The following is a 15246-nucleotide window of genomic DNA, read 5'->3' on the forward strand; positions in this document are numbered from 1 at the left end:
TCCTTCCTGGGGCTGAGAGAGAGGGACTGGCTCACCGTCACCCAGCTAGCTTTGTGCCTAAGGCAAGGCTAGAACTCAAGACCTCCCGGTTTCTAGCCTTCTAGGCTAATGCCTTAAGTGCTACACCAAACTGGCTCATGATTTATATAATGATAAATTAATACAATATAATGAATTATTTATTACCTATTATAAATATATTTATATATTTATTATTATTTGTTTAGAAGAGGCATGACAATCTGGTTGTTCACTGGTCACTCATTGTGAGCTGCCCAGTCATTGTGAGTTGGGCGGCATAATTAATCATATAATTAATAATGATAATAAAACATATATTAGAGCAGCTTTAATTGGCAGAATCCAAAACATAAACTTTTTGGATCCTGGATGAAGAAATCTCCATGCAAAATGACTGGACATTTCTTGTCAGCTCCGTGCAAGTTGGAGATATCAGTATGACTCCTTTTTGGCTGAATAACTCCATGCAGTTGTTTTTTTTTAAACTTGTTAGTTACTGAGCTCCATTAATATTGTATTGTGAAAGCCAGGAACATACAGCAACATTGAAGAAGCATTGCTGTACAAAGTACAGGTAGTCCTCGCTTAACTACCACAATTGGGACCAGAATTTTGGTTGCTAAGCCAAATTAAATTGTCATTAAGTGAGTCCAACCCGATTTTATGGCCCTTTTTGTGGTGGCTGTGGGCGTTAAGCAAACCATGTGGTTGTTAAGCGAATCACATGGTTCCCCACTGATTTTGCTTGCCAGAAGCCAGCCGGGAAGGTTGAAAATGGCAATCACATGACCACGGGATGCGGCGACGGTCATAAATGTGAACCAGTTGCCAAGTGCCCAAATCATGATCACATGACCATGGGGATGCTGCAGCAGTTGTAAGTGTGAGGATCGGTCATACGTTGTTTTTTCAGCACCATTGTAAGTCACTAAACAAATTATTGTTAAGGGAGGACTACCTGTAGGTGAATGGAGAGCATGGCAACTGACAAGCGTTGAACCAAGCAATCACAGTACAGTAAGCGAAGTTTACTTTTAGCAGAGGATGTTTGACATGTATAACACAACAGACCATAGTTGTACCTATATTTATTCTGTTCCCAAGAGGATGCTTTTCACAGAAATGACAAACTCAGCCAGGGAAGCTAACTGCAAAGATTCTTTTGCTTTGGGGAAGCTGTTTTGGCTCTTATGCAGCACAAAACCACTAACATGGTTTTGTTAAAAGGAATGCAAATTGAGGAATCTCCTAAATGAGGCTGGCATGATCTTGTCTCACCTAAGGATATAATGTTTGTACCTATGTTTGCTTTGTTAGCAACCCATTATATAAAAAGGGCAAGCTGAACTTGCAGCTTATTTACAAGATCATGAATGGAAAGAAAAATCAGCAAATATATAGAATCAGTTTTGCAGGGAAGTTTTAACCTCCAGTCTGTCTAGTGCAATCTGGACAGATTTTATGTTAACCTTGTTTTCCTGGTTTGGATGACCAGCAAGACCAAATAAAGTACCCAAGATTAATCATTAGGTATTGGGGGGATGGGGACAATCCTTATCTAGATTTCTGGGTTGATGTGGCCAGTTTATCATAACCAGGAAGAAACACTGCATAGTCCTCTGACTCAAGCTGTTTCTGCCACCTCTGGCCTCTATGTTGATCTAAAAGCTCCAAAAACGATTTCTGGTGCCTTCACCATTAATTCAGAGAATGCTGCTTTTTCTCCTAATCCATCTGCATCAGGACAAGAAATTTTTACCTGTTTACCTGGTAAGGAAAAAAAAGTACAAATATTATGGCCTGCAGTATTTTGCAAACTGCCTCTCCCATTCTTAGGCTCAGAGAATTCCATGACAATGCTTCCTTCTCTTGACAGTTTCTTTAAAATAACATAAAAAGGCACTGGGTGGTTAGGAAGCCTTTAGGACCTCCATGTCAGTCACCAAGAAATAGGACACAAGAGGTATCTAGCAGTCTTGAGGTTGTAGCTTTCACAACATTTATTGTATCTTTTCTGCATTAGAAATACTTTGCTGAAGGATATTTCCTTCTAGCACTATAGAATTCAAATGGTTTTATATATCACTGAGTGCAAGATCTTTGCCCTAGATTTTTCAGGCAAGGATTTATATTTGTAGGGAGGAGGTTTTAGCTAATTTTATAAAAGATCCAGCTAGTTCCAGAGTTCTCAAAATAGAATAATATTATAAAGCCATTTTTTTTAAAAAAAATTATTCATTCATTTCTATTCGGCCTTTATTATTTTTATAAATAACTCAAGGCGGCGAACATACGTAATACTCCTTCCTCCTCCTCTTTTCCCCACAACAACAACCCTGTGAGGTGAGTTGGGCTGAGAGGGAGGGACTGACCCATGGTCACCCAGCCGGCTTTCATGCCTAAGGCGGGACTAGAACTCACAGTCTCCTGGTTTCTAGCCCAGAGCCTTAATGTGTTAGGTAGATAGATGATTTATTGATTGATGAGTCTTATGACCATATCAAAAAAACAGGTAAAATTTAAGGTATCTATTTCCAGGATAAAATAGGTAAAAGAAAATACAATAATAAAATACGTATGTGCTAAATATGAAGAATCAACGTTCAGATAAATACATCACCTTTACACAATACCCTGGTCTGTTCAACCAGCCTAGCCTAAAGTGCGGAAGAAGAGGCAGGTCTTTAAGGCCCTCTGGAACGCCATCAGGGTGTGAGCCATCTAGATCTCTGGGGGAACCTCATTCCAGAGGGCAGGTGCTTTGGCAAAGAAGACGCACTTCCAGGGTTCTAATAGATGGCACTGCTTAATTGAAAGAAGCGGGAGCACACCAATCCTGTCAGATTAAACCAGCTGGGCCAATACCGCAGTAGATGGTCCCTCATGTAATCAGGCCCTATGCCATGTAGGGCTTTATAGATCATAGCCAGCATCTTGAATTGCAACTGGAAGTACTACCAGTGAGGTTTGTGAAGTAGGGGTGTTACGTGGGCATACGAAGGCATGCCCATCACTGCCTGTGCCATTGCATTCTGGAGCATTTGAAATTTCCAGGTGGTCTTCAACGGCAGGCTCATGTAGATGGAGTTGCACTAATTGAGCCATGAGGTGACTAGGGTATGAGTAACTCTGACGGGCCTCCCAATCTAGAAAAGAATGCAAATAGTGCAACAGATGAAGCTGTGCAAAGGTCTTCCTGGCCACAGCTGCCATCTGCTCACCGAGCAGGAGCTGTGATCCAGGAAGACCCCCAGATTGCACACCACTCTCGAATGGGGAAGTGCTACTCCATCTAAGGTTAAAGAAGGTAGGATTGAAATTGTAGCTTCAAGGTTTTTATGTACTGTATATTGATGCAGCCATTTGGAGGGATTTTTGTGCTTATAGGGCAATCTGCCAGTGAGTGAAAAATACGTAAGGGAAAGTATGTGATAATAGAATAGCTATTTCAGTACCTGTCATAATCAATATATATTTCTTTACATAAAAGGAACAAATTAAATAATTGAACTTTATAAAGAGATAGAGATAAACATGGGAGCCATGAGCTTGTTACTGCGTTTCTTGGAGGGGTGCACATGCATTACACAAGATGCTTGCTAAGGTCAGCACTGTCATTAAGGATGTAAAAGCAGCTAACTTAGGTAGCTGCGGCTGCATGGTGTGAAGACAGTCAGTACCTCCAGCTCTCTGGCCATTCCGTCTGCTAAACAGCAGTAGTCCAGGCATCTTGCTATCCCAAGGAAGCCTGTGGATCATTATTTGCACTGAAGTGAGATAAGCTGCCAGCCCATTTGGCTTCACTAGGAGGACCATATAGAGCAGCATCTTGTCTTTCATCTTAGAAAGCAACATGTTTTGGTTTGGTGTGTCCTTTGTGTAAGGATTTCATCATTGCTTTATCCACACCAGGCCATTTTTCTATGAGCATTGATCATGCAACAGGGGTAGGGGTATGCAAGCTTTTGATAGCAAGGGTCATACTTTACTTTTGTGGGTGGAGCAATGAGCCTATCGTTTCTAGTGTTGGATTGTTTGTTTATGTTTTTTTCTGCTTCAAAATGGTGAGAAATTGGGCAGCCAGTTTTCAACAGTAATGGTCAGAAGTGGCTCTAGCAGCTACAAGTGGCCCTTGGATGGCAAGTGGCCCACATCTGTACTAGAGTAGTCTTTTCTGTCCATATTTTTTGCTCCTTCTTGAGGATGCAGAAAAGGCAGGGTGTTCTGACAGTGTTGGAATAGATCTGCCACTTCCTCTATTACTAGATTACTGCGTTCTCCTGCAGGACTTGTCTTTTCCACTGCGCTTTGAGGAATGAATATAGGAAATAGCAGTTTCCAGGCGAAACAGAACCATTGTAGAAACAGAAAGCAAGTATCTCTCACTCAAGGCCATTAAGAGAATAGAACCATTTCACAGGTTCTTCACTACATGGATGCTTCTTTTTCTCTCATTCACAATATTACATGACATACACAGTTCAGGTATCGTTTATCCCAGACATATGATCCGTTACTGTAATGTAAGTTTTAACAAGGGATGATACGTACAAACGTATGTGAAAGAGTCCAGTTCAGCAGAGAATGCCTGATGGGAGAGGATTGCTGGAAGCAAAGCAATCTTTGAATCATAGATATACTGCATTTGACACTTCTTAAACATGTATTGTTGTGGGCCTGCGTGGCTACAAGATGAACTCAGGAAAAGGCATGGCTCCTTTAAGGAGCCTGAAAGGATACAGTGAGGATTCCCATGTTGGATATGAAGCACCTTTGCCTCATCCATATCCAAATACCGCACACCTCTGACTTAGCTGATTTGTAATTGAAGTGTTTTGGGCTGTTGCTGCTTGGGATGGAAACAGCAAAGAGGGTGGATAGTGGTAAGTTTTTTCTTGTGGTTTTTAGAGCCAAGGACAAGACTGAGATGGTGGGGGGAAAGACCAATCTACTACACTTGATCTTACCCAAAGATCAACAAGTGAGTTATCTGTTTCTGTACAAAGACTGCCAATAAGGGGACTGTAACTCTTGTAAATTCTTTTTCACTCTGTGTTTCTAAAAAAAAAAAAATCAAGAAAGAGAGCCTATGAACAGTGTTGTTTATTATAAGTAAAAGCATTTCCTTTTAAAAATAAATGATTGCCTCTATTTACATGTATATGGCTAATTTATCCTGACAGAAAGCAGACAAATAACCAAAATGAAAAGGGGTTTAATAATGGTAAGTAGTCAGAGAAGTAATCAAACGGAACATACAGTCCTCAATAGAAATGCTAAGAACAGCAAAGGAAGATGCTTGCTCAGCAAGCAGGGTTTGGAAGAGTTTTTACTTCTGACATACGCTAAACACGTGCCAAGATGCAATGAATGAAGTTCTTCAGAATAAAGATGAAGGCGGGAAAATGTATTCCTAAAAGTTATTGGCAAGCTGGAGAAACATGGGCACCATTCTTACAGGTAGAGTAAGAGTTGGCATTGGCTCCAGACCACAGTTAGAGTCATGTCTGAACTTAGGTTGAACAAAAGGTCTAAGCATTGTTCATAGGTCTTGGAATTGTCTGCATATTCTAAATGCAAATCTCATTTTATGCAGCAATATAAGCCTTACCTTTTTTTGTAGTTCTGCCAGTCAGGTGGGCCACACAATTCCAGTTTCAGTTCACTGTAATATCTGGAATCACAGTTGTGGGACATAATTAAATGTCTTTGTCTCTAAATTCCTTTCCTACACAACACTATGAAAGTTTTCACATGCATATATCACTTAAAGTCCAAACATTCAGGTCCTGGCTAAGGATGAAAACAACTTCACTGATTCACAGCTGCTGAATAGAGCTGAGGGAAATAAAGACTGCACATTAAACAGAAAGTAGTATGCAGGTTTGCAATCTGGCCACATGAAATTATTTTTATGAAAACGTGGGCAAAATGAGAGAGAGAGATTTAATTGGTTTCAGCCTGAATGCTGGATTTCTTAGGGCTTATATTTGTAAACCTGCTTCTACTGCAAATCTAATCCTGGAATTGTCATTTGATCAGAATTAGCATTTTCATGCTGCATTGATAGCAGCTCTTCAGTGGATAACTCAGCTCCTCGGTAAGAGTTTTGTTTTATCTGGAGTCTGTGGTATCCAGAATACTAGTGGAATTAATCTTGATGTAAAGTAGATCACTTTTAGCCCCAAAATTAAGATGATAAACAAACCAGCTTCTAATCTTAAAGCAGCATTAAAAAACACTGAGGAACTACTAAAATGGATCTCAAAATTTTTGTTCATTCCATCTCCAGAGCCAGTTATATTCATGATTGATTCAGTGTGAGAATGTAGATACAGAAATGATAAATCAGGATTGAGACAGAATGGAGAGTCTATCACAGAAGCTTTTCTTAGTTGGGGTTCCATAGTACCCTAAGGATCCATGGGAGATTGCTAGGGATTCTGTATGAGGTCAACAAAGAAAACCAAACCATTGCTTTTGGAACTTTGTGCACCCCACAATGCTAACACAATGGTGAGAATTTTTATGCACTGCAACTCAGCTGCTGGCCTGCTGCTTTGCTGCTGTTATACACGTTGTAAAACACAGATTGTGTAAGTTAGAAGTGAATTGTGAAGTTTTTGTTTTTGTTTTTGTAATTTTTATGCAGGTGGTCCCTGAGACCTGAAAATTACTTCACGGATTCCTCCAGGATAAAAAGTTTGAGAAAGGCTGTATTACAGTAATCTAACCTCTGGATCTACTGCAAATCATCAAGAAGTCTTATCAGTGGATTCCATTCTATTTTGTGTGGACATCTGGGTATTACTGAAACCAAGGGAGGTAGATGTTAAAGAAGGACTGTTTTATTTGATGTTGGTGAAGTAAAAGAGAAGTAAAATCTTGTGATGAGCAGGTTATGAATAAGTAACATTTTATGTTTGGTTTGCTTTTTATACTGGGACTGTATCCCTGTGCAACCCAAACAATAGCATCTTTTTGAAAGTCATGGTCATTTAGTGCTAAATAAACAATATAGATACTTTTGATGATATAATCATTTCATGAACCATTTTCTTGGAAAGCTATTTCTGAATTTTAATTATACATATAGAAAATTCAAACAACAGGGAGGAAGATATTGCTAAGAGGCTCTGAAGCATGCACTCAGTATATAGGTTTCCTTGCTTTGGGTTCTGTATAGTTATTTTTAAACATCAAGAATTCCTTTTGTTAGTTTGGTGAGAGCATGGGAGGACAGGAACTGAAGCATGCAATTTACATTAGTAATGTACAAAACATGAAACATGGCATCTGTATTATTTAAGCAACAACAAATGTGACTGCAGTTATAGACTTCGTATAATAGAAATCAAGAGAACTTCATTTAGTTTACATTTAATGGGAATGTCCTTAATTTTGTATTTTGAAACCAATTCATAAGCAAGATACACAGTTCTCTAGATTTTTCAGTGCAGTTCACTAACAATTAAAAAGTGTTACGTTAGGGGGAGATGTATATAGAAATACTCAGATTCATGCAGTTTCCCAGCAGCGGGCCTTCTGAAGAGGCAAACAGAATGAACAGGACTTTGGTGGCAGAATTCAATGGGAAGAGTCAAGAAGTGAGATGAGTGACTAGGGGACTGTGTTTTGAACAACTGAACTCAGTTGTGTGGGAAGAAAAGGTTGTATTCCGAAGAGCTCGGTTTGCAATGGGTGGGTGTCCTGAGAGCTGGCAATTGCCATTGTCTTAAGGAGAAGAAAAAGACACATTGTTGAACAGGGGAAAGAATAGAGAAGATGGAGCTACACTCTGCAAGAAGACAAAGAATAAAGTTGTGGCAGTTAGTGACTCACTACTATGAGGAACTGAAATTGTGCCAGGCACAATCACTGGCTTATGAAATGTGGTATTTACTAGGTATGGATCAGGGAAGTGGCAAAAAGACACCCAAGGTCTTTAAGTCCTCTGATAATTATCTTTTTCATGTGGGGACAAATTAATACTAGAGAAGCAACTACAGTCATATCACCATGGGCACTGAAGATCTAGGAAGGAAGCTGAAGACCCTGGGGGTTCAGTTGGTATTCTCATCCATTACATGGAAGAGGACTGTGTTTGCTTTGATAATGACGTTTTTAAACTGAACCCTATGGAGGTTGGTAATGAAAACTGATGTAAAGCTTGCGTGTTGTAGAAAGAAATGAAAGTATTGCTATAATGGGGCTTATTAAACCAACAGCAAAATAAAACAAAACAGGTTTATGGAGTCCATGGTTTGTGATTTATATACTAATGTTCAGAGATGGGAACTCAGAAACAGGAGATTAAAGAAGAGGAAGGTAAATATAATCACAAGAGGAAACAGCAATCCTTGATTGATACCAGGTAATAGATGGAAAGGTGGAAATAACAGAAACTTGGGAAAAATAATCATGTCATGGGAGAATTCTTGATTTTAAGAGATAGAAAGCCAAATGTAATTGAATGTAATCTTGGATTTCACAAAAGCAGATTGTACTGAATTCACAGTAATGATAAGCAGGATTCTGTGGCAGAAGCAGCTAAGAAGAAAAGGAGCTCAAGATGGAAAAGTGTTATATAAATGGCTGGAAAATAAACAGTACTCATCAGTTTTTCCTCATCAAACTGCACCAACGTCCAGGGTCTTTTATTCTTTGACACTTTAATTATTTAAATGACAAGACAGAAGAAATATTTCAAAACTGCATGTGAAAAAAAAAAAGTTGGATAACTAATCCTCCAGAAGAGGAAATAAAGCATAATAAGCTGAACTGACAGACTGGATTCAGAGTAGAATCTAAATACAATCTAAATTGGTGAATTACTGTCGTACTAAACTACTAGAATACCAGAAAACTACCATGCCAATCTCTACAGCAGTCCCCTTTCATTTACTTTTATCGTGCCTTCTATGCAGTAGACCCACAAAATTTTGCCAGTTGCCATGTAATATTATGATCTTGATTTCCTGTACCTGACACAAAAATTATCAGAATTTCTAGTGAATTTAGAAATTACACTGCAGGAGTTAATGTCCTCACAACTATCTGTATGAAAAGAACAGGAGGAGGTATTACACAGACAGTACCACTCCAGTCCACAGAGGGACTTTTTATTTTTTTCCAAAAGGGATTGCTTTTTCTTGTATATGAATATTAGAGACCCAGAACTTGTGGGAAAAAGTCAACTTAAGCCAATTGTTGAAAATGCTTACGCAGGCTGAGGTCCCTCCCGTTGCTCAGTCTAATTCTAACCAGAGTGCTTCACTTGGAACAATAAACGACTTTAAAAACTTTGCATAGGAACTTGGTCTGAATGACCTCCAAGACAAGAGGCCTACTTTCTAGGCTAAGTTCCATCATAAGAGAGTTATGCCAAAGATGTGGCAACAAAAAGCTTTATGACAGCTGGAAAATAATGGGCTCCCCTGGTGTGAAAGAAGGACAATGCAGCAACTAAGATCCTTTGTGTATTCCGAGCAACATATAAAAAATGAGCCTTGCAGTTGCCCAAGGACATTAGGTAAGTCATTTGATTAATGCGCGGCAACGCATTCCCTCTGTAAAATTACTGTAATCATGACCCTCATGCCAGTTAATCAACAATTTTACTTAAATTCAAATTAACACTGGATTTTAAAGACAAACCTCTGGGTCTTTTAATTGTCATGGAATGATGATGTATGCCCAGTACTGTGGAGAGGATAAAAAAAAGATCCCTTTGTTTTATCTAAGAAGGATATTGGTTGAAGACACTGTGGAGATTCAGGTGTGCATAACGTTACAAACTTGAATGATTCTGTCTAGAGGACAAAGCCAAACATTTGTTACGTCCATCAATAGTAAGGTTAGTGTTAATTCTGAGTATGCCCCAATTGGAAAATCATCAGTCTGACAGGAAGAATCCTTATAAATTAATCTATATAGAGCAGGTTAGAACTAGGAGCATAAAGTAAAAGTTTTGATTGGGAGAGACAATCTAGGAGCTGGCATTTCTAGTTTAAGACTTGATCAGGCAACCTCTGGATTACAGCAGCTTTAATCCATCATTAAAACAAATTTATCAGTCTTTTAAAACCAGCACACAAAAAAAGAGGCCCCAAAGAATTAGCAAATAAAATTAAGCAACAAAATCAAACACTCGTTTAAAATTAAAGATAGATCCACTTGTGGGTGGAACACAATCTAGAAGATTATGTAACCCTTTGGGGCAGATGATTCCACAAAAAAAAGTTTTTTCTCACACTTTGCCATATCATAAGGCAATAGTGCGCATACAACAGGCATACAAAAGGGCTCCTGAAGGATAGGTTCAAAAGCTGTAAGTAGCATCACAAAGTACATTATAATTGGTATACATTGCAGCCACCTGGATTTCATTTAAATACAAGAGAAAAAGTTGCTGATGTTAAGATCAATTCAGTTTCAATTTATTATGGCCACTAGCTAGCAACCAAATGCAAAAACAAGAAAAGATCAAAACAAAGCAAACAATAAAATATACTGTAAGCATATCTAGTTTTCGGGCTTATTTTTCCACAGTAGATCCCCTGCTACAGTCTTGAAGTTAGGTGACAACATTTCACAATATTATGCATAAAAGATCTTGTTTGCAGGAAATAAATCAACATAGAAGGAATCTGGATGGCTGGAGATTTCTGTTAAAGATGGATAAGATGGTGTTGGTGCATTGTCAAATAAAATCTATGGTAAAAAAATAATGGGTGATCAGTTCAACGTCATCTGTGTCACAGGAGTAAAAACAATGTGCTATATGGAAGAATATTATGGTATCTGCCCTATAATAGCACAGAGTGGAAGGCATTGCAACGTGCTTAATAAAAGACCCACTGGTATTTTTTGGTATATCAGAGAAGGAAGGCAGGAAGCCATACTTCTCCCACTAAATATTTATGGTGTCTTGCAGTACTTGTTCAAATTATACTGTAATTCAGTTTTTAGGACTATCTTTTTTTGTGGGGGGGGGATGACCAGCCAAGGTTACATAAAGCAGTCTGGGAAATCAATTGCTACTTGAGGGAATTCTTCCAGGAGACTGAAAAGTATCAGTTAAAACAAAGTAGAACAGCTGGTAAATGAGCTTGAGCCAATAATTAAAAATAACTATCCAAGCTCTTTTTTCCCATCTAATGAGCACAGATTCTAGCCTAAGGACTGCATTAGAAACACATTTAGGAGTGCCAAATATATAACCGAGAAATCTAGATTGTACAGATTCAAGTGGTCTAAAGTTAGGATATGGGCTGAGTGCTGTCTAGGTTAATAGCTGTGCTAAGGCCTTTGCCTGGAAACGTTTTATAGCCACAGGCTTCCCAATTTACCTATATTGATAAAACAGATTTCATCCCCATTGACTGGGCGTGGCTATATAGAGTTATTGTTAGCAGAGATTACTTTGTTAATTTATCTTCTCAACATCATCAAGAATTTGCATGTTGTGCATCTAGCAACCAATAGATAACTGGATTATCCAAAAGAACGTTTTGGAGAAGGAGGAAGCTGGATGTAGATTGGGCAGTTCTATCACGGATTGTTGCCTGGTCTTGAAGCACCTCATTGAAAAACGTGCTTCTAGGCCCAAGAGCAAACTGCTTGCCACGTTTAATGATTTTAATATGGTGTTTGATTCTATGTCACACAGGTTCCTATGATCTAAACTGAGAAACAATTCAATTGATAAATGCCTTCTGCTGCTTTTTCATAGGTTCCATAAAGGGTCTTCCATGTGGGTCTGATACAACGATGCAGGTCTTCCATCCAAATCTATTTGGGCGTTCAGGGACACCAAGGCTTCATAGTAGCACCCACCCTGTTTAATATTTATATTAGTTCCTTCATACAGCAGTTGAAATCTATAGATATTTTTGCTCCCAAATTGGGGGATATGTATCTTTCAGTTCAGCTGTAAGTGGATGCTGCTGCTATTTTATCTTTAACATGCACTGTACTCAGATGAAACATTTCCAAGTCAGCTAGAGACCAACCTGCTAATAGATTAAATTTGTTTGCATCAGATCTGTATTAAACTGTATCATTTTAAAGGATTTTTAGAGAGTGCTGTTTGTTGAAAAATGATATATATTACTTTAAAATAAATAAATAAAATTGAGCCTTTGCTTTATTTTAGACTAGGTTAAAGCAATAAATGCCCCAGTGCTCATTAAAAAAACTGGTTTATTCAGGGAAACTAGCATAATAAAACATTATTTTATCTAGCTTAACCTTTAAGAGGAACAAAAGAATACAATTCCATTGAGAATGCATCAAATCTGTATATATTTTTAGCTAGTGCAATAATTTTAAAGAGAGAATTTCCTCCTTGGCTCTTCTGCTTCCAAGTCTTTGCAGTCCTCAACTCTGGTGTTTCATATCTGACTAGCCAGCAATAATATGCCAGAAAATAGAAGAATTTTTACTCCTAGCTGCTTCAGTCAGTACTAGGCAGCTTTTTTCTTCATTTTCAGAAGTTTTTATGATTTCTTGCTAATGTTATACATTTTGATTAGTATCAAATGAAGGGTTGTATTTATATCTTGTGAATGAAGAAATGAGCATCTTCTTAGCTACTACACAACCATAAACAAACCAGGACTTGGAGGTCTATACCACAGTGGAACAGTCAACCAACAGAGGTTGTGGGTACTCCATCTCTGGAGATTTTAAGGAGAGGCTGGACAACCCACTCTTGAGGATGGTTTAACTGATTTTCTTACACATCGCAGAGAATTGAACTAGATAAAATCTATGAAACTGTACCTTGAAAACAGTACAGCTAATATATTAAATGTTGCATGATATCACAGTTAAACCCATTAAAGTGCAGTACAGTAGAATTGAGCCAGTTAGCTGTAGTGGTTAAGGCATCAGGTTAGAAACCGGGAGACTGTGAGTTCTAGTCCAACTTTAGGCATGAAGCCAGCTGTGTAATTGGGGCCAGTTTCTCTCTCTCAGCCCTAGGAAGGAGGCAATGGCAAATGACTTTTGAAAAACCTCACATCACACTGACAACAAAGGTCCGCATAGTTAAAGCAATGGTGTTCCCCGTAGTAACGTATGGCTGCGAGAGCTGGACCATAAGGAAGGCTGAGCGAAGGAAGATCGATGCTTTTGAACTGTGGTGTTGGAGGAAAATTCTGAGAGTGCCTTGGACTGCAAGAAGATCCAACCAGTCCATCCTCCAGGAAATAAAGTCAGACTGCTCACTTGAAGGAATGGTATTAAAGGCAAAACTGAAATACTTTGGCCACATAATGAGAAGACAGGACACCCTGGAGAAGATGCTGATGCTAGGGAGAGTGGAAGGCAAAAGGAAGAGGGGCTGACCAAGGGCAAGATGGATGGATGATATTCTAGAGGTGATGGATTCATTCCTTGGGGAGCTGTGGGTGTTGACGACCGACAGGAAGCTCTGGCATGGGCTGGTCCATGAAGTCATGAAGAGTCGGAAGCGACTAAACGAATAAACAACAACATGCTCCAAAGCACCATTTTGCAGGTGAATCTGAAATGTTCCACAGGCCTATAAACTAAGAGCTTAGCTGTGCTCATTAACTGCGGATGTTTTAAGAGGCATAACCTTAACAGTCTAATAAAGGCTGATGAATTCAGTATAGCCTTAGGTTTATCCTCATATGACACTACCTCAAAACTTCACATAAGGAAAGGCTTCAAAATGTTCTAGACAGGAAATTATAGAATAACTTTCTTCATGTTTGATATTTGATAGTTTTTTAATTCCCACCCCTTTTTGGTATCCAAAATATACAACTCTCAGAATCATGTACAGTAGCTGTCCTCATTCTCCTTTTTCTGATCATTATTTTAGTCTGAGAACATAACACCATAATTAGCCCTGTTCTTCCACTTGTTCATTCTGTCTCACTTAGTTTCATTTCGACGCCTGTTTATTGTTTCCACAGTCATTAGTTTCTTGAATATATTGCTTTTTTCTAAGTAATGGAAAGCAGAAAAGGGTGCTTTTGGTCTATGATAAAACAAAATTTCATAAGCAGTTGTTTTAAGTTTCAGTTTTTAAAGAAATAATTGGGGTTGTGCATTGATCCCAGTTTGTGACACATGCAAAAAAGAGCTGGGCTTTGATTGCATGGATGTGGCTGCCATACTGACTTTTTTGACACCTACCCTCTCCCTCCATGGACACCCCTGCCCCAGGCCATGCCTTTTTACATTGCTTGGCTATAGTTTTTAAAATACTTTTTATGTCACTCATCCTTCATTTCTTTTCTTAGTTCTAATTTCTTTATCTTTTCTTACCTTACAGCTCTAAAGTTCTCCCATTCTAGTTTATTTTCAAGGTCCCCAATTTTTTAACTCATGTTGCTGCTTTGCCAGTGGTAACAATCTGTCTCTTACTTTCACCTGTTACTTTTTAATTACTGTCTCACATCCAGGGTCCTGTTTCCTCTGTATGTCTTCAAAATTTAATGCTCTTGCAAGCTCCTAATTGCTTGCTACAGATTCCCCTTGCATCAATCTTTAATACTACTAGTTGCTCCCAAATTCTAATTGCAGCCAGGGTGCTGCTGTATATATATTGATGTTCATACAGCTTGGCAAACTTTTTAAATTCATGTTTTAAAAATTAAGAAATGACTTATTTCAAGGAACCTTATTGTGCTGAGTAAGTTATGACACAGTTGGACCATCTAAAAGATAAGTTCAGAAAAATAATCCAGAACAATCTGATAGTTCATGTTTCTGAGGGTAAATAAATCAATTCCCACTAAGCTCTTTCAGCAAATCCATTTCTACAGGTGGATCTTTCCCTCTCTGTGTTTGAAGAGAACTAATATGGCATAGTATTTAAAGTATGGAATTGTGGAGACCCAGGTTCGGATCAACCATGTGCCATGGAAATTCTCTGAATGACTTTGGACCATTCACTATCTCTCAGCCCAACCTACCTCACAGAATTGTTGTGGGGAAAACTGAAGGAGGAAACGCTGTGTTCATTCTCTTGATCTCCTGGATTAAAGGCAAGAAAGAAATCAAACAAATAAATACAGCCCTTTTTCTATTAAGGCTGTTTTGTCTAGGATGGATTATACTCATGAACTGCATTTTCTGTAGGCATTTTAAAGCTACTAGTATGCTCTGTCTGAGTTTAATGCAACAGGTTGCATGAGTTACCATCTCTAAGAATGGTTGAACACCCTCCTTGCTGAGGTGGCAAAA

This window comes from Candoia aspera, chromosome 3, assembly GCF_035149785.1.
Source record: "Candoia aspera isolate rCanAsp1 chromosome 3, rCanAsp1.hap2, whole genome shotgun sequence".
Classification (NCBI taxonomy): domain Eukaryota; kingdom Metazoa; phylum Chordata; class Lepidosauria; order Squamata; family Boidae; genus Candoia; species Candoia aspera.